Genomic DNA, 20,078 nt, shown 5'->3' on the forward strand with positions numbered 1-20,078 from the left:
TGCCCCCTGTTTCTGGACCAGAACTCCCTAAAGCCCTTGGAATTTCCTTAGTGATAAAGGTGAGAGAGGCATCTTTTATTATTCATAACAAACCCCTCTTGATCTAACCCCAATTTATATGAATGTGGTGACTCCTGGAGAAAGGAGACTGGTTGCCAGAGGAATCAACCACGTGATTAGAGAGTTAGAACTTTCATCCCCAACTCCTTGCTGGTGATTTAGTTACTAAGTCGTGCCCAACTCTTGTGACCCCATGGGCTGTAACCTGCCAGGCTCCTCTGTCCACGGTATTCTCGAGGCAAGAATACTGCAGTGGGTTGCCATTTCCTTCTCCAGGGGATCTTCCCGACCCAGGGTCTCCTGCATTGCAGGCAGATTCTTTACCAACTGAGCTACAGGGAAGACGCCCTCAACTCCTAACCTCTAGGGAAAGAAAAGGGGCTGGAGACTGACTTAATCACCCATGGCCAGTGTTTTCAATAAATCATTCTTTTGTAATGGAAATTTCATAAAAAATCCTCAATATGAATGGGTGCACAGAGCTTCTGGATTGGTGGACACATGAACCCAGAAGCCCCTGCTCCTTCCCCATACCTTGTGCTATGCATACCTTCCACGTCTTGCTCCTGAGTTGCACCCTTTTATAAATGGGTAACAAACGCAGCACTTTCCAGAGTTCTGTGAACTCTTCTAGCAAATTATCGAACCCAAAGAGAGGGTTGTGGGAACCCCTGACTTACAGCCAGAAGATTCAGAAATACTGGAGGCCTGGACTTTTCATTGTCATCTGAAGTGGGGGCCAATTTGTGAGACTGAGCCCTTAGCCTGTGTGTGTGTTAGTTGCTTAGTCGTGACCGACGTTTTGCAATCCCATGGACTGTACCCTGCCAGGCTCCTCTGTCCATGGAATTTCCCAGGCAATAATACTGGAATGGATTGCCATTTCCTTCTGCAGGGATCTTCCCAACCCAGAGATCAAACCCGAGTCTCCTGCATTGTAGGTAGATGCCTTCCCATCTGAGCCACCAGGGAAGCTCTGTGGGCCTACACTAACTCCAAGCAGTCAATTTTTTAAGTGTTGTGAGGAGATAAATAGTTTTTTATTTTCCTTTGCTATCCCTCTTCTAAAAGAATAAAAATACTCCCTGCAAATATTTGAATAAATGTATACACAAATAAATGTCTAAAATAGACACCATAATCCAGAAAAACCAGGGTAAACCCAACATATAAAAAAAATTAAAACTATGCTTACCATTTTTAGATAAAAATCAACTCAAAGAATACAATATATAAAATTAAACATTATAATCATTTTAATTTTTTTCCTTCAGTTCTTTGACAGAGAAGTCTATTGATTCATAAAGCCTCACACAAATATAATTTTTATCTTCTAGAACATAAAATAATGTTTAGCTATTAATACATTAAATGTTTACCTACTTTTTAAAATTATGAATTATCTCAGTATTTTTACTTATTTTTAGAAACCTGACCCAATTTCAGTAAGAGTGGAATAAAATGCCCTAGCCTTCTTACTCTATGAGGTGGAGGTAAACAACCAAACTCTATATACCTATACCTACACACATACACATACATATATAATAGAATGGGGACTTTCTATGTGACCAAAAGAGCAATTATTTTTATTTTAATAGGTGAATTAAAACAATTCACATTTACCTTATGACAGATGTGGATGGTCATAGTCTTATTAAATTATTTCATATCTTCTAAAGATATCTTAAAAAATTATTCACTCTGTTTTATTTGTTTTTGATGTATGCATCTCCTGAAAATAGAGAAATATTATATTCTGTACTACTGGCTCCCCTTATAATTATAACTCATATGTTAAAATTTGTCTTTTTCATTTTTGGCCAATATATTTCTAAATTTCCTTAAAAAAAATCTATTTTATCTCAGCTCATTTATTCCTCTAATTTAAGTTAACTCTAATATCTATCTTAGTTTTTCCATTTGTGCTGAAAAATGTAGTTATACTTCTAATTGATTTTACAGGCTTATATATATCTTCAGCCAGTAAAAATAAGGAAATTGGTGCACCATCTCCTATCCTAATTTTTTTTGTTAAATTGTCTCCCTACCTTCTAATTTTTCCTTTGGTTGTGAGTAGTTATCAATGCTGACTGCCCATTAGTCATCCGTGGTCTTCCCAGGTGGCACTAGTGGTAAAGAATCTGCCTGTCAATTCAGGCATGTCAATTCAGATGTAAGAGACATGGATTCAATCCCTGGGTTGGGAAGATGCCCTGGAGAAAGGAAAGGCAACTCACTCCAGTATTCTTGCCTGGAGAATCCCATGGACAAAGGAGCCTGGAGGGCTACAGTCCATGGGTTGCAAAGAGTTGGACACAACTGAAGCAACTTAGCAGGCACACACATGGAGATGTTGAAACATACCAGTGTGCAGGCTCCAACCCAGAACTATTAAAGAAAAATCTATGCGCCCAGATTTGGGGCACTGGCATGACTTAAGAGTTCCACAGGTGGTTCTAATATGCAGCCAGGCTTGAGAACCACTGGCTCACACTATGTTTTACTGTTTTCAGGCATTCGGCCAATTCAGTTCTCATCATCTGATGTCTCATCATTTCTTTCAGTACTCATCCGAAAGGAGGCAAATGCTTCATTAAGTTCTCTCTCTCCGCCCCCCTTTTTTTTTCATGTTTTCTATTTTTCATGGTTAAAATTTGACTATTTCTCAGCATTTCATGGCAACATTTTCTGGTGAAGATTTTGCTTTTGTGTATTTGTTTTCCTCTTCCCTTGCTTCTATTTTCTTGTAGTATCTCCAATTAAGCCCTCTTCTGGTTCTTCCTTATTTCATATTTTAAGGAGGTGGGTTTTTTTTTTTTTTTCTGGGAAAGAGAATTCCGTTGAAAAAAACTTTGTGGACACACAGCTTGTGCAGTTGTACAAGGTTCTTTGCACAGAGGGCTCTGTGCTTGATTTAATGCTCTTCTGTCACCATCTTAAAAAAAATTTTTTTTTTTTGCTTGTTCAATAAGTTTATTATTGTCTTATCTGAAAAATCTTGATAGAAAACTGTGGTTTGGTTTAACTCTCGGCAGCTCGTTCCTGAGCTCTAAGGAAGCTTGCCTTCTTCTGAGCTACCCGATCTTTCTTCTGGGCAAGTGACATTTTGGGACGGTTCCACCTCTTCTTTTTAACTTCTTTCTTAGGCTTCTTTTCATACACTGGATTCTCTCGTATTGCAGCATGAGCTTTCTTATACATCTCCTCCATCATGTCTGGAGTTACGTTGTTCTTTATGTACTGAGAGAATTGTTTCCTGTAAGCATCCTCATCTTCTTCAATCAGGTAACGCATGTAATCTGCAACATTCTGACCCATGATGTGCTTTCGGTGCACCTTGGCACTGAATTCTATGCTTTCTGAATCATAACCAGGGAACCGTTTGGTACTGTGAGGGATAGACAAGCCTCCATCGACAGCTCCCTCTAGGGCCCCAAAAACTTTATTCCCGGTAGTAGTTCTGGCGAGTCCTGCATCCAAGTAACAGGTGAAGGCACCAGGTTGACCATCAATACTCTCCACATTGTATTCATCTCCAGTCACTTCGACTTGGCCTTCATAAATTTTGTCCATACCAAACCTATTAAAAACCTGTGGGCCAGCAGCAGGCCAGTACAATATGCTGCAGCATAATTTGTCAGGCCAATCTTCACACCATATTTTGGGAGTTCATGAGCATAAGCTGCACAAACTATCATATCTCCTTCTATATGGGCATAGGCAATCTGACAAATGATATCTCTGTTCGTTACACGAACAATCATTCTGTATTTAGGTGTGTTGTACTTATTTTTATCTTGGATAACCAATCGTTTCCGAGCATAGTAGTCAGTTTTGCCCTCTCACCTTCTTCTGAATTTCACTTGGTATCTCTTGAAGTAGGCCTTGTTCTTGACAACTTTCATAAACCCCATCCTGTGGAACAGAACCCCGATTCCGCAGCTTGTCACAGAGCTGCAGAACCAGCACGGCTCCATGGGGGAAAAAGCCATCTTAAAATTTTTAATAATTTCTAAACAAAAGATCTTACATTTTTGAGGGAAGGGAGGGGAAGTGCTTCAGATTAGCAAGACCCTTCTTTATGACCCCCAGTGGAAATGGACAATATTTTATAATACCCAATGTCCTACTGCAGCTGGAGAGGCCACCCTGCTTGCTAGAGAAGAGGCTTCTTTGTTGTGTGGTTCCCGGTTTAAACTTAACTCCTACAACTTGGAAGAAAAACAAATCAAAGACAGGTCATAAAAGATTTCATGTAGCACCTTTCAATTGCTACAGATGAGGGATTTAGGACAGGATGTGTTCTTCACCACTCTCTGAGCTTGGAGGACGTGAAGTCCTGCTTCCTACTCTTGTTCTGGCTACTGTTTTCCCAGCTCTCTCACCACTTTAGGGTTTAAGGTTTTCTTTACTGCCTCATTTTTACCAGAAAAGCCCAGCCTTTGTATTTTTAGCTTTTATTTCCTTTATTGCTTTTGAATGGTTTGTAGGAGAAAAGAAAAAGGAAAATATCTGAATTCACTTGGTAATCCTGAAAAGTATATTCAACATTCTGTGTCTTTATGCTTTATAGGTATCTTCCGAAGGCAACCTATAACCCAACAGTCTCTATCTTTCAGCTGTGTGTAGGAATAAAGAGGTTAATCCATTTACATGTATTTGTACTGATATAGTTAACCCTCATTTCTTTTGTTTTCTTGCTTTTTAGTGGCATTTTTAAATTGTGTATATATATATATATATATATATATATATATATATATATATTTATATACACCACTAACTTGAATGTTATATACTCTACTTTTATTGCAAATTGATATTCTAAAAAAAAATGCACACTTAATTTATAACATAAAAACCAATCAATGCCTACCTTCTTCTTCAGGCTTCTCAGGTGGCTCAGTGGTGAAGAATAGCCTAGGCAGGAGACACAGGTTTGTTCCCCGGGGTTGAAAAGTTCCCCTGCAGAAGGAAATGGCAAGCCACTTCAGTATTCTTGTCTGGGAAATCCCAGGGACAGAGGAGCCTGGTAGACAACAGTCCATGGGGTCACAAAAGAGTCAGATACGACTCAGTGACTAAACAACAATCTTCTTCTTCACATACACTTAACATATACGTCTTCAACACCTATACACAATTCCTACCTAAATGTAACACTTTGTCCAGACATAAGTTTTATCTAGTTTACTAACCCCACAAGGCAGATATTTATGGTTCATAACTTGTGGTTAACCCACAAGCTTTTAAATTTCTAATTTTTATTCCTATTTGTATGTCTGAATTAGTTTGAGATAGATTTATTTTTTGTCTTCTTTCTGTAACATTTCCTCTTAAGTGACTTAGCAGCAGCAGCAGTAAGTATGTGTACTTGTATAAAATCTGTTTTTGTTTGAAGTTACCTTTTTCAATAGTGAGAGATAATTTGCCAAGTATCTAATTCTAAGTTGATAGTTCTTTCTCCAAGACTTAAGATATTAATTTATTATCTTCCGGTTTTTATTGTTGCTTCTGAAAGACCTGCAATAAATCTAATTGACGTTACATTATAGGTAAGTTACCTTTCCTCTCCAGTTTTTTTTTTAATGTCTTTATCTTTAGCGTTTCAAAGTTAGTTAAATATGTTTTGAATTGGAATTTTTATTGGATTTATTTTTAGTCATTGTTCCGGGATCTGGAATGCTTTCTGAATCTGAGAATTCATGTCTTTCCTCAATTGGGGGAATTCTCAACCACTACCTCATCAAATATTACTTCTTCCCATTCTTGCGTTTTTACCCTTTCAGAACTCTGGTAAGGTGTATGCTACTCTTTCTCATTCTAGCCTCCCTGTGTCCTAACTTGTCATTTATTTTTTCTTTCTGTTTGCTGAATTCTCAATAATCTCTTAGATCTATTTTGCAGTTTCAGTGATTTTTGTTTTGAATTTTTGGTTTGTTCTTCGGATTTACCTTGCTATTTAGATCTTATGGTCTGCTTATTTTGGTGGCTTTTTATTTTAATTTCCTTAAACTTTTATTCATAAATTACTATAATCTATTTCTAAGAATTACTATGTCTGTAACTCTGAGGGTCTACTGCTGTTGTTTGCTTTCTCTCCTGATCCTTGTTCACAGTAGCATATGCCCTCTTCTGTTTTTTTTTCCAGTTTTATCGAGATATAATTGATATACATGACTGTATGAGTTTCAGGTATACAACATAAAGGTTTGACTCATTGTAAAATGATTGCAACAGTAAGTTACCTTCTTGTTTTAAAATGTTGATTCATTTCATTTTTCTTCTGATCTGCATCTAAAAAATTGTGTTATACTCTAGATGAGGATGCATTATTTCCAAGACAATCTATATATCTTTATCTTAACCTATTAAGAAAAGCTATGACAAACCTAGACAGCATATTAAAAAGCAGGAGCATTAGTTTGTCACAAAGGTCCATCTAGTCAAAGCTATGGTTTTTTCAGTAGTCATGTATGTATGTGAGAGTTGGACCATAAAGAAAGCTGAGCGCCAAAGAATTAATGTTTTTGAACTGCGGTGTTAGAGAAGACTCCTGAGAGGCTCTTGGACTGCCAGGAAATCAAACCAGTCAATCCTAAAACAAATCAATTCTGAATATTCACTGAAGGACTGATGCTGAAGCTGAAGTTCCAATACTTTGCCACCTGATGTGAAGAACTGACTCTTTAGAAAAGACCCTGATGCTGGGAAAGATTGAAGGCAGGAGGAGAAGGGGACAATGGAGGATGAGCTGGTTGGATGGTATCACTGACTCCATGGACATGAGTTTTAGTAAGCTCCGGGAGCTGGTGATGGACAGGAAGCCTGGCGTGCTGCAGACCATGGGGTTGCAAAGAGTCGGAAATGACTGAGCAACTGAACTGAACTAAACTGATCTTTCATATTTTTCCATCCTTTTATGTCTGTGTTAATTTCTCAGAAATTTCCTCAGATATATTTTTCCAGTAGAAATTCATTGCTAGGTTTCAAACATTTCTGTTCTATTTTCATACTGCTTAGGTCCTTCTCTTTGTTTCTATTGTAGTTTTTCCCTCTATTTCACTTTTATAAAAATATTAGTATATATTGATTTTACATATAAACCTATACACTACAACAAACTCCTGAAATGTTGCTGTCTTTGTTGGTGTGGTGAATTCTATCCTATAATTATTTAAGAAATCCTGGGGAAGAAGAATTAAATAATAACTAAGGAAATGCCTCTTCTATGCCTATACTTCTATCATTTAGCGTTTTGACAGGAGTTATAGCAGAAAACTGAACTCTTTATTATAATGCCTCAATCTTTCACCAGCCAGATTACATCCAAATTTTTTCATCTGGATTTCTTGGCCAGTTTCTACTTGTAGGATAGTGGGATATCTTCTCAAAGACTTACTGGGCAGGATAGTGTGAAGGAATATAGCAATCATGGATGGATACAGTTTTATTAGTACTCCAGAGTCTTCAATGTCAATTACTGCATTATTGTAAACTTCTTCAGATAACTGCAGTCCCTCATTATCTTTAAAGATGTTAGGAATGAAGCCTCTTAATTCATTCAAATAAAGAAAACATTACTTCATTAAACTGATGAATTATACTCCTTTTTTTAACTAGAGATTTTAAAAATTACATTTTTTCCAGTCCAAGGAAGTATGATCATTTTTGATAATGGAATCTGAACAGTTTCTACAACAGGTCTGTTTTATTTTCTAGATGCTCAAGGGCTTAGAATTGTTTGTTCATTATCTGCTATATCTGCTTTACTACTGAGGTTTGTGAATGACTTCCATTAAAATTTTATTGGTGTCCCTAGAAATTTAATACTGGATGCATTACAGCTATGCCCTTATTGAAATCAGTAAAAGTCATCCTTGTTGTTCAGTCACTAAGTCGTGTCCAACTCTTTGAGACCCCATGGACTGCAGCGTGCGAGGCTTCCCTGTCCTTTACTATCTCCTGGAGTTTGCTCAGACTCATGTCCATTGAGTCCGTGATACTATCCAACCATCTCATGCTCTGTTGCCTGCTTCTCCTTCTGTCCTCAATCTTTTCCCGGCATCAGGGTCTTTTAAAATGAGTCAGCTCTTCACATCTGAGCAACTAACTTTTGGGGGCTTTCCTGGTGGCTCAGATGGTAAAGAATCTGCCTGCAGTGAAGGAAACTTGGGTTTGATTCCCTTGGTCAGGAAGATCCCTTGGAGAAGGGAATGGCTACCTGCTCTGGTACTACTGCCTAGTGAATGTCATGAACAGAGGAGTCTGGCAGGCTACAAAGAGTTAGAGATGACTAAGTGACTAACTTAAAATTCATATGACCATTTTAATATTCAACTCCCATTAATTATATCAATAAATGATAATCTCCTATTTTACCCTCTTCAGCATTGTTTCATGATTAATTAATCACATTGTCACACTTGCAAGAGCAGATGAGGTTGGAACCCCAGCATTCACTTTTATGTCCAGTACCATGTCAATGCCATGGACTTGCACTGTTCTAAAAATGTAACCATCAGTCACATGTGGCCATTGAAATTCAGATTTAAACATGGATAAATTAAAAAGTCAGTTTCTCGGATATGCTAGCCACATTCAAGAGCTCAGGAGACACATATGGCTGGTAGCTACCATATTGGACAACACAGATATAAAACATTTTAATCACAGAGTTCTATTAGAGAGCGCTTCTATAGATAATAACCCATTTGATTCAAGGAACTCACACGTGATACTTAATTGAAAACAACATCTCTGTGAGTAACCATATATAAAGTTTTATCTTTCAGAGCACCACATCCAAGTTCTCCTCTATTTAAATGAATGACTTAGTCAATTTCATTAGTTGTGTAAGAACCTCATAGTGAAATGTAATACTTGTACATTTTAATCACCATTTATAACTACTGTAATAAAATCAGACCACAGAGAATTCTAATCAATGCAATGTGACCATCCAAGTGCCAGAAACTGTCGTCTTAAAATAGAACTGGTCTGTGAACAGTTTTAAACATATCAACCTGACAATTTATATACCTACATGCAGTCATATCTCAACCATTATATCTTTAGTAGTCATTCAAGATAATATGCTGAAAACTTCCTGTTAAATGGTATTGAAGGATTCTATTCATATGGAATGACATCTAGAAATTTTTCTTTTCATTATCTTCAGTATCTAATATTATCTTACCAATAGCTTTATCTCTGGAAATTTTAAAGTATTCAAAATTGAAGTTATCTTTCCCAGGAGATTGTATGACTGTATATCACTTCCCTGGTGGCTCAGATGGTAAAAGCGTCTGCCTACCATGCGAGAGACCTGGGTTCCATCCCTGGGTCAGGAAAATCCTCTGGAGAACGTAATGGCAACCCACTCCAGTACTCTTGCCTGGAAAATTCCATGGATGTAGGAGCCTGGTGGGCTACAGTCCATGGGGTTGCAAAGAGTCAGACACGACTAGGCAACTTCACTTTCACTTTCATTTCACAATCAGAAAGCAGTAAATTATGTCTGGCTTATCTGACACAATTTCCTTTACTCATTGCTGAATGGCCTGGACTATTTGTTGGGTGGACTTCATTACCACTTTGATGTGATAGAAGGAATCCTGATGTACTACATTGTTCCCAGACACTTCCAACATTTTGGTGCTTCAGCAAATTTAAAGTATGAGAAGATATTTGGGGGGATATATATATTATGTTAACGCATTCTCCATCAATTATTTCTAATTATATCATTTCAACCATACTCATTCCAAGAAACATCACATAACACGAGGATGACAAAAGCTCCACTGTTGGCTACAACACTGGGTTGCTACAACATCATATACTGCAAAATAATACAAAGGAATTGTGTTTTGTAAACTAGTCAGCTAGAAAAAGGTGTTTAATTGACCAATCTATTATTGACTTGTAACCATTTCTTTTTTCCTGGTAGTAGGATATTATTGTACATATCAATAATACAGTGATACAATAATATAATCAGTATAATATCCATGTCATTGTATTGATCTTTATGGTTTATTTGCTCATTGTTACAAGCTTGTGCCCTTACACACCATCACTCTGGTCCCTCGATCTCCTTTCTCTAGTCACCATCATTTTACTCTGCTTTTCACAGCTTTCACTTCTTTTAGGTTCCACATATAAGTGATATGATACAGTACTTGTCTTTATCTAACTTATCTCACTTAGCATAATGCACTCAAAGTCCATCCCTGTTGTCACAAATGGAAAACATCTTCTCTTTTCACTGCTAAATAATATTCCAATGTGTATATGTAGCACTGGGGCTGCTGCTGCTGCTAAGTCGCTTCAGTCGTGTCCAACTCTGTGCGACCCCATAGACGGCAGCCCACCAGGCTCCCCGGTCCCTGGGATTCTCCAGGCAAGAATAGTGGAGTGGGTGGCCATTTCCTTCTCTAATGCATGAAAGTGAAAAGTGAAAGTGAAGTTGCTCAGTCGTGTCTGATTCTTAGTGACCCCATGGACTGCAGCCTACCAGACTCCTCCATCCATGGGATTTTTCAGGCAAGAGTACTGGAGTGGGGTGCCATTGCCGTCTCTGATATGTAGCACACTTCTTATCTATTCATCCATCAATGAGCATTTGTGTAGTTTACATATCTTGACCATTATGAATAATGCTACAATAAACATAATCTTGTATATATCTCATTGAAATCCAGTTTTTTTTCCCCTAAGGTATTAATATATACCCAGAGTGGAAATTCTGGATCATATGGTAGATCTATTTTTAGTGTTTTGAGGACCCTCCCTATTATGTTCTATCGGGGCTGGACTAATTCACATTCCTACCAACAGTGTATAAATATTCCCTTTTCAGAAAAAAACTTTTATAAGAATTAGTGTTTAAAGGAGTAAATCCTAGAATGCTTCCCTGTGGAGAAAAGTAAAAATTAGATAATTTTAAAAATAAAATTAAAAAAGGAAGATTCTCTTTTGACTACATCCTCTCCAGCAGCTGTTGTCTCTTGTCTTCTGGAAGGTAGCTATTCTAACAGATGTGAGGTGATGTATCCCGGTTTTGTTTTGAATTTCCCTGATGATAGCTGTGCAACCATTTCTTTATCAGAGAAACCAGCATCTTTTCTAAGAGAGTATGTGAGAATTCCACCTGCTGTGGCAGCTATTTGTCTACTGTCAGCCACCAAAGGCAAGAAGAGAGAGTGTGAAGATTTTCACTGATCACTGTGACCATTACTGCAGAGTCATCTGACTATACCATAATAGAACCAACCACAGATCTAGCCAACTTTCCAGAAAATACTCCTGCTTTTCTCCGGCCTATGTTTACAGCTATATCTCTAGTCCTTGCCCACTTTACCCCCATCAACCCCACCCATCCTCTCTGCAGCATTTAAGCCTCATAAGCGGGTATATGGGATCCTACTCTGCCAGGCAGAGGGGTTTCTCACTGAGTGGAGTCACAGAAACCTCCCTATAATCTATAGTATTATAATCTATAACAGTTTCCTTCTGTTGTGTGTAGTTTAACAAGTGTGTTTGTGTGTGAGAGAGACAGAGACAGAGCATCTCACAGAACTTGAGTTGTGGAAATGTCAGTAGAGCAGGGTTTTTATAAGTGCATTTTCAGGCTTTCCACTTTTTTTCATTATTTCTCATGTTTCTTTACTGTGTTGCCTTTTTCAACTGAGGATCTTGTCAGCCTCTTATGGCTATAATTCATTTTTAAGTGGACCTAATAGTTCTTACTGGGGCCTCTCAGTTGGCTCAGTGGTAAAGAATCCAACTGTCAAGCAGTAGACGCAGGTTTGATCTCTGGGTCGGGAAGATCCCCTGGAGAAGGAAATGGCAACTCACTCCAGTATTCTTGCTTAGAGAATTCCATGGACAGAGGAGCCTGGAAGGCTACAGTCCATGGGGTCACAAACAGTCAGACACGACTTAGTAACTAAAGAACAACAACAATAGTTTTTATAATGGTACCTTTGCTAACTCTATATTTTCACATTGATCAACTGTCTTACACCAAAAATTCAGAAAGTGAAGGGATAGTGTAAGAAATGTGGCAGCAAAAGGTAATCAAACCTGTCCCCTGGATGCATACACACACCCATGTGTGCACACATGTGCACCCACTGACAAGTAGCATAGCATAAGAGGCCTGCTCAGCTCAACTCCAATTCTCCATCCATTTCATTCCAAGACAAGAAAAAATAATAATAAAATCAATAAAAAGTTCAAATAAATATACCACCACAAATAACTGTCATGAAGAATTCACCTCTCATGTATCTCCTGGGCCTATTTTTTCATTAGAAAAATAAGCTATACAACTGCAATATAAATGGGAGGCGTTAAGATTTCTTTAAACTGACTCGAGAGTTATGAAATCACATCTGGAGAGCTGTAGCAATTATCTTTATAAGACTTTCACTGAAGAAGGGGAGGAACACTCTCACTGAGATAGAGGGGAATGGGTTTAATAATTTGGAAAATATTTCCTAAGGCACCAAACATTTGAATTCACTTACTTTCTGCATTTGAAGCCTCTATCATAGTAATTGTTAATATACTGTTCAACTTATTTCCTTGTTTTCTCACTTACTAATATTTCTTCCTTATTTAATTGTTAGGTTATAGGGAGGAAGAGTGATGGGAATGTCTTTTAGAATTTTTTTTTTTTTAATCTTACATACCTTCTATTTTCCCCAACAGCATCCTTTTGGTTGACTCCTCCCAGAGCCCTTGAAATTTTGTATTATTTATAAAACTTGGTCTGAGCTGGCAAATGTGAAGTACTTGAGCCACGCTGAAGAGTCTCATCCATTTCTCAAACATCAGGCCCTCCTCTGAATAGGCGACGCAGGGAAGGGAAGGGGTGGCTGGGGAGACAGGCTTGTCTCAGAGATATAGTCACAGAGATATATATAGTCACAGAGATATAGGGGAAAGAGGAGAATCCATGGGGAGGGGATACTGTGAGATCAGAGCAGGAGCACTTATTTAGTTATATCTCTTCAGGTTAAAGCATGCATTTGCTAGACTTATTTAAAATAGGAGCTTTAAAGTTAAAGCACCTTAATCTTTATTGAAAATTCAGAAGGTTTTTCTATTCTTCTCCTCCAGATTCTTGCTTCATTAATTATCCATTTTTTTAGAAATTTCTCCAGGGACTCCTTCTGTTCAATCTGCAAAAATGCTTAATTTAATTATTCCTGTCCTTAAAAAAAAAGGGGGGGGGGTGCTTCCCTTGTGGCTCAGCTGGTAAAGAATCCGCCTGCAATGCAGGAGACCTGGGTTCCATCCTTCGGCTGGGAAGATCTCCTGGAGAAGGGAACAACTATCCACTCCAGTATTCTGGCCTGGAGAATTCCATGGACTCCATAGTCCATGAGGATTTCAAGAGTGAGACAGGACTGAGTGACTTTCACTTTTAAAAAAAGGCTTCTAGTAACCATGCCTCCCTCTTGTCTCCTGCTCTGTCTTTCCTTCCTGATGTTATTCAAATTCTTGAGTCACCCACATTCCTGCCTTTGCTTCTGTACGCCTGCTGCTACACTCAACAGCACAATGGAACCCTACCTCTACTCCCCAATACTCCTGCTAAACTTTTTGGTCACAGGTCAACAATAACATCCTAAAGGAATGCCCAGGGACCTCACCTCAAGCCTCCCTAGGATCTATCTCAGGCAGAATGTGACTCTATTCAAAAGACTCTTCCCTGGGCTTCTGGCTCACAACTTCAGCCTACTGGGGGCCACTTGGGCTTTAGAGCTTGGATTAAACCTGTTTATATTCTTTGCCCAATACTCTATCAAGTTCTTAGTTTTTTTCTTACTGATTTGAATAAGGTCTGTATAGATTTTTAAAACAACTCTTAAAATCTTATATGAGTTGTATTTCTCCTATCTTGTTTCTCCTGATACTTATTAATCATAACAATTAGCTAAGAGTATTAATATTACCTAGCTTCATTGGGTAGATTCTGGGTTTTGGGATCTTGATTCTAAAGTCAAGATAATTCTCAATAATTATGCTACCACTTATAATATGATGATAATTATATTATCATTTCCTCTAATAATACTTTAATGATGTAATTTTTTGCTTGTAAACATTAGTCGACCAAAAATTAAATTTCTTTTTCGTTTGTAGGTTGGTTGGTTATAAACTGTTTATCTCCTGTCAACCTTACTTCAATTTTGTGTTTGAGTCTGTGAGAGAACAGCTTAAGACCACTCTGTGGTTATTCCTACCCATTCAGTGGCCAGGGCCTTGCTGCACGGCTGGGCTGAGGCTCCATCTTCGGGAGGGAACTGTGCATTCTCGGGTGACCTCGGGAGGAGCAGCATTTCGTTTTTGAGCTGGAGCACTCCATTCACCAAAAATTCCTCCCTGGTCACAGACTTTCCAGCAATGGCTGCTCTTCCTTTCCTGCCTCTTCAGCATCGCAGCGGAAGTAGAGACCGTGCTGATCTCGCGCTAGGAAATGGTGCTGCACATGCGCAGAACCGCAGCCAGCATCCACTACTGCAGACTTGGGAGTGGGCTTCTGTGGTGGTCCCGCGATGATGCCGATGCCCACATGGAGCAGAGGAGAGTCTGTGTCACACGGAGCAATGGTGGGTGGGTTCATATTAAGACGCATCTGTGAGAGGCTACTGATCAGTTCTGGGATCCGGAGGCACCGGCAGCGGCGGCTCTGGGAAGTCTGCCTGGATCTGGTCACTGAAGGTTCCAAGTGTAAAGCAGCCAGAGATGGGAGTGGCTCCAATGAGCAGCAAACTTCAGCACAACTCGCTGGCTAGTATTCCTGGAGGATAGGAGGCTGGCATCACCCAGGTGGTACAAGATGCAGAACTCTCCTCTGTTCTCTTTAGATTTATGACATACATGCGATCACTTTTCCTTTTGTAGACGATTGTTCCAGTTGGAAATCAAGGTTGGTGCCACCTAAGGGGGTTCCCACTGTTAGAAAGTTGAGAACACCTTGCTCCTTGCAGGAAATCAAAGACTCACGACATTGTGAAAGAAACCAAAAAGATATCAGAGAAATGATGTGTGTAATCTTTGATGTGGGTGACCCTAGACTGAAGCGGAGAAGGCGATGGCACCCCACTCCAATATTCTTGCCTGGGAAGTCCCATGGACGTGGGAGCCTGGTGGGCTGCCGTCTGTGGGGTCGCACAGAGTCGGACACGACTAAAGCGACTTAGCAGCAGCAGCTAGACTGAAGGTGTGATCCATGTGCACACAGAAGGGATGGAAACAGAGCAGTGCATTTCCTACAGTAAGCGAAAAGAGATGGAAGGCAGAATAGATGCAAAATTATGTTTGGAAATACAGTGAAGGGAGATTGGGGAAATTCCAGACGGTGATTTCTATTTCCTCTTTGGAAGTTTTCTGTTGAGAGTTGAAGGTATTAAAGTGGAGATGGGTCAGGTACTTAAGGAGAGTGGAAAAGAAATGAAATCACCGTGGTGTATAGTGGAAAACAAGCTGATTTGGAAAATGAGATCAGGTTTCTGGCATACTTGGGATACCTATGCATTTGACAATTATAAATTTATAGTGAAACCCATTTACCCTGTTTTAAATTTTCTTGCAGTCACTTAAAGGCATTAAAAAAAAACAGATAATTGGATTCTTCCTAGTTTGAAGTTTTGCAAAATAAGGGGAAGTGAAATTGGAATATTGGAACAGGAAACTAAAAATGATGGATTGTAGAGACTAAGAGGATAGAAAGCAGAGAGGAGACAGGAGAAATCTAACAGATGTGAATGAAGTATGGATAAGTGAACTAGAAATCATAACAGTGTTGAAGCACAATTCTACTACAATTACTTTTATAAGGAAGTTGGGACTATCAATTGGGCTTAACAGATTATTTATGTATATTTATTTTTGGCTGCACTGGGTCTTCATTTGCTCTATGTGGGCTTTTTCTAATTGTGACGAGCGGGGGCCACTGTTTGCTGCGCGTGCAGGTTTCTCACTGCAGTAGCTTCTCTTGTTGCAGAGCACAGACTCTAGGCACACAGGTTTCAGCAGTTGCAGCCTGCAGGCTCAATAGGTGTGGCACATGGGCTTAATTGCTCTGTGGCATGTGGGATCTTCCTGGAGCAGGGATTGAACCCATGTGCTCTGCATTGGCAGGCAAATTCTTATCCACTGTAACAGGAGGGAAGTCCTGGATTATTTAAATAAGTGCTTTTGGAGGTGAAAGGCTTTAGATGAAGAAAAGTTCCATGGTCTGCATAGAGTATGTAGTAAGGGGGAATGGAAATGAAGATTATCTGAGAAGAAGTATATTATTAGTTGGTGTGGGAATGTTCCCTGTACCCGTGGAGTCAAAGAAGCATCAGAAATACGTTGAAGAAATACACAATACTATGGGAGCCTATGAGATAGCCTATGGACTTCTTTAATATAACTGCTGCTACTGTTGTCCTTTCAATCATGTTTGACTCTTAGCGACCCTATGGACTGTAGCCCACCAGGCTCCTTTGTCCATGAGGATTCTCCAGGCAAAAATACTGGAATGGATTTCCACGCCCTCCTCCAGGAGATCTTCCTGACCCTGAGATAGAATCCACATCTCTTACGTCTCCTGCATTGGCAGGCATGTTCTTTATCACTAGTGCCACCTAGAAAGCCCAATATAGCTTTAATCATTGTAAATATCTGGTACTTTGTCTCCATGAGTAGAAACTGTGTCTATTTTGGTTATTTTATCTCTAGGATCTAACACAGTTTCTGGCACATAAGGGGCACTTGGTGGATGTTTACAAATGAGTGAATGCCTAAACAACTGAATGAAGGATGGTGCGATAACCACTTTCCAAAGCTCATGACTCCCAATGAGCTTTGACTCCTAGTACTCACATCCGTGTATAGTCAGGTCCCACATTACACCAGAGTTGGTCTGTGTGACCAGCAGACCACAGTGGAGGTCAAGGTGTGCTGCTCTGAGGGTAGTTTATAAAAGCCTGCAGCCTCCATCCTGGATCATTTGCACTGGAGGAAGCCATGTCATGAGCACCACATGGTGAAAAACTGAAGGAGTACATGTGTCAATGATTTTGGAAACAGACCCTCAGGCCCCATGCAGGGCATCAAAGACTGAAATGCCAGCCAACAGCTCAACTGCAGTCTCTTGAGAGACCCTGAGCCAGAACCACCCAGTAAAGCTGTTCCTGGATTCTTTTTTTTTTTTTAATCATTTATTTATTTATTTTTGACTGCTCTGGGTCTTCATAGCTGTGAGCGGACTTTCTCTAGTTGCACAGGTGGGGCAAACTGTGGTGTGCAAGCTTCAGTGGTTTTGGCTAGTAGGCTCTAGAGTGTGGGTTCAGTAACTGCAGCACGTGGGTCCAGTTGTCCTGGGGTATGTGGGATCTTCCTGGAGCAGGGATCGAACTCATGTCCCCTGCACTGGCAGGTGAATTCTTGACCACTAGACCATGAGGGAAGTCCTGAGCATGGATTGTTAATCCTTAAAAATTATGTGAGAGAATGTTATTTGCCTTAAGCTGTTAAGCTTTGGGGTGATTTGTTATGCAGCAATAGATAACTAATACAGATGGTAAGTTATTTTTAAAGTATGTTTCAAAACTTATCATTTTTTTTTTACAAATAATTTCAGAAATTTTTCTCTACTTTGACTCCATTCAGAAGGAGGGTTCCCCAAACTTCCACCATTCTTCCTGTCCCTAATTTCAATTATTATCATTTCATGAAGGGGAATTTTCAGCCTGTAGGTCTGTGAAGAAACCAGGACAAAACAATTGCTTCCTGGTCTCAGGAGATAATTTATATTTCCTTTGATCTGTTCATAAAATCATAAACAATGTCTCCACTCTTTACATTATAGTAATTTTAAGAGTCTGGTATTTCTACTTTAGTAATAAAAATACCATAAAACTTCTGTGTTTAAAGGCATAAAATACCACTAGATTATGGCATAGTAACTTCTCATTTCATGAGATATTGTGTAGGTTGATACAGAAAGTATAAAGACTTTTGAAATTGCAATGACTGGCCAATCCATACTGATTTATTGCCATATTTGGCATGTTCTTCAGTTTTTCTCAAAAGTGAAAACAAGCCAATATAATAAATCATAATTGACACAAGCCACAAAATGCACTTTCAGCACAGGATAATTCCACTAACAGTTTTGTTCATTTCATTCTAAATAATTAAAACCCCAATAATAAAAATACAGAAATAAATTGGAAACTTTACTTTAGGGATAATTAATTTTGGATGCAATGCAATTTCTGTTCAAGTAAACTATTGTTTTTAATTCATCTCATTGCTTAAAAAATGAACCATTGCCTGATAAAACTATTATACTGAGGATAGTTTAAAAGCTCTTTATATTTTGTCAGAAAAAAAGAAGTTCAATGAATTAAAAGGAATACTGAATGTTATTTACCAGATGGGCCTATTTTCAGAGGCTATTTTAGACAATTCTAAAATTAATTTTAATAAATAGCAAATCAACACAGTTAATTGATAGTTTCCCATATAAATTTTGCTAAACAAACTAAGTTATTTTATAAAAATATAATCTTAGCAAATGAGGTTTCTTGCCTTATCTTTAAAAATTATTTGATATATATAACAGCCAAATTTTAAGGAATGTCAATTTTCTCTACATAATAATGAAAGTGCATAACATTTTATATCTTGCTTTAGGATAATATATTTTAAAAACATGGACTTATCTTCACATATGAGATTAAATGAATACTGCAAGATTATTATATATTTTGCCCAATTTCTCATATTTATGAAAAAAGAAAGAAAAAGAAAGAAAGTGAAGTTGCTCAGTCATGTCCAACTCTTTGCAACCCCATGGACTGTAGCCTACCAGGTGCCTCTGTCCATGGGATTTTCCAGGCAAGAATATTGGAGTGGGTTGCCATTTCCTTCTCCAAGAGATCTTCCTGACCCAGAGATTGAACCCGGGTCTCCCGCATTGTAGGCAGACACTTTACTATCTGAGTTACCAGGGAAATCCATATTTATGAAATACATGGTATATATAATCACTTATGCTTTATATAACATAGCTTAACTTATATATATTTTATATTACATAGCCTAATTTATCCAAAAGATGTGTTTACCTATTTTATGTAGTATTGCCCTATGTTAGACTACTATGCTGTGCTACATTTGTTTACATTTGTTTTATATAATAATTGGATGACATTCAATTCTTTGGTTAGATTTGACTCAAAAGAGAGATTGCTTTGAAGTGCAATTAGCTTTGTGAAATTTGCCCTAAAATCATTTCAACACATTTAAGCTTGTTCTTGCTCACCCACAATGAATTGCTTCATTGTACTTTGCAACTCACCCATCCTGAATGCCAGCTTGAGAAATCAACATATCAGACAGGATAGTTGAGGGTATATAGTTCTTAATCAAAAAATCTATTTCCATGATAAAATTAGAGTACGTTCTTGGGTATATCCAACAATCACTTCTAAAAATACATTAAACATGAGCATTATAAAAATGGTAGTCTAAGAAGAGACTCATTGCTTGTATGTGTGCATGTTTGTACTGAAGACTTCATTTTTATGCTGTATTTACAAAGAACGAAATGTAACATAGATATGCATGTATATGTCTCACCTCATCTAATGTCCAACTGTCGAGCTATCTAGGATCAATCAGTTTTCGTTAAATTAAAGCCTAATAGTTCCTCAAGGGCAGGAAAAGATATTTCTCATGCTTCTTGGTAACTTCCTACTATCACCATCCCCATAGCATCTAGTACAATGTCCAAAGCAGGTGGTAAATAAATATTTTAATTGAGTTGACAATGGAATAATTTTTTTTCTCAGTCTGGTAGGTTTTTATCCATTGCTTTGCTAGGCCTTCTTATATGTTAACTGGGCTAGAGATATACATTATGATTGCATTTATTCGTGTGCTAAATATTATTATAGACAGTTTTGTTCTGCCAAGAACAAAAAGAAGACAGACATAAA

The 20,078-nt window shown here is 38.4% G+C and overlaps 1 pseudogene across 1 annotated transcript; it reads right to left on the bottom strand.

The window, feature by feature from the left end:
* Positions 1-3,009: 3,009 nt before the first annotated feature.
* Positions 3,010-4,045, bottom strand: LOC122674198 (annotated as a pseudogene). The gene has a single exon (XR_006334925.1). The product of XR_006334925.1 is annotated as a 60S ribosomal protein L5-like (transcript).
* Between the last annotated feature and the right edge of the window lie 16,033 nt (positions 4,046-20,078).

Source organism: Cervus elaphus, chromosome 18, assembly GCF_910594005.1.
Source record: "Cervus elaphus chromosome 18, mCerEla1.1, whole genome shotgun sequence".
Classification (NCBI taxonomy): Eukaryota; Metazoa; Chordata; class Mammalia; order Artiodactyla; family Cervidae; genus Cervus; species Cervus elaphus.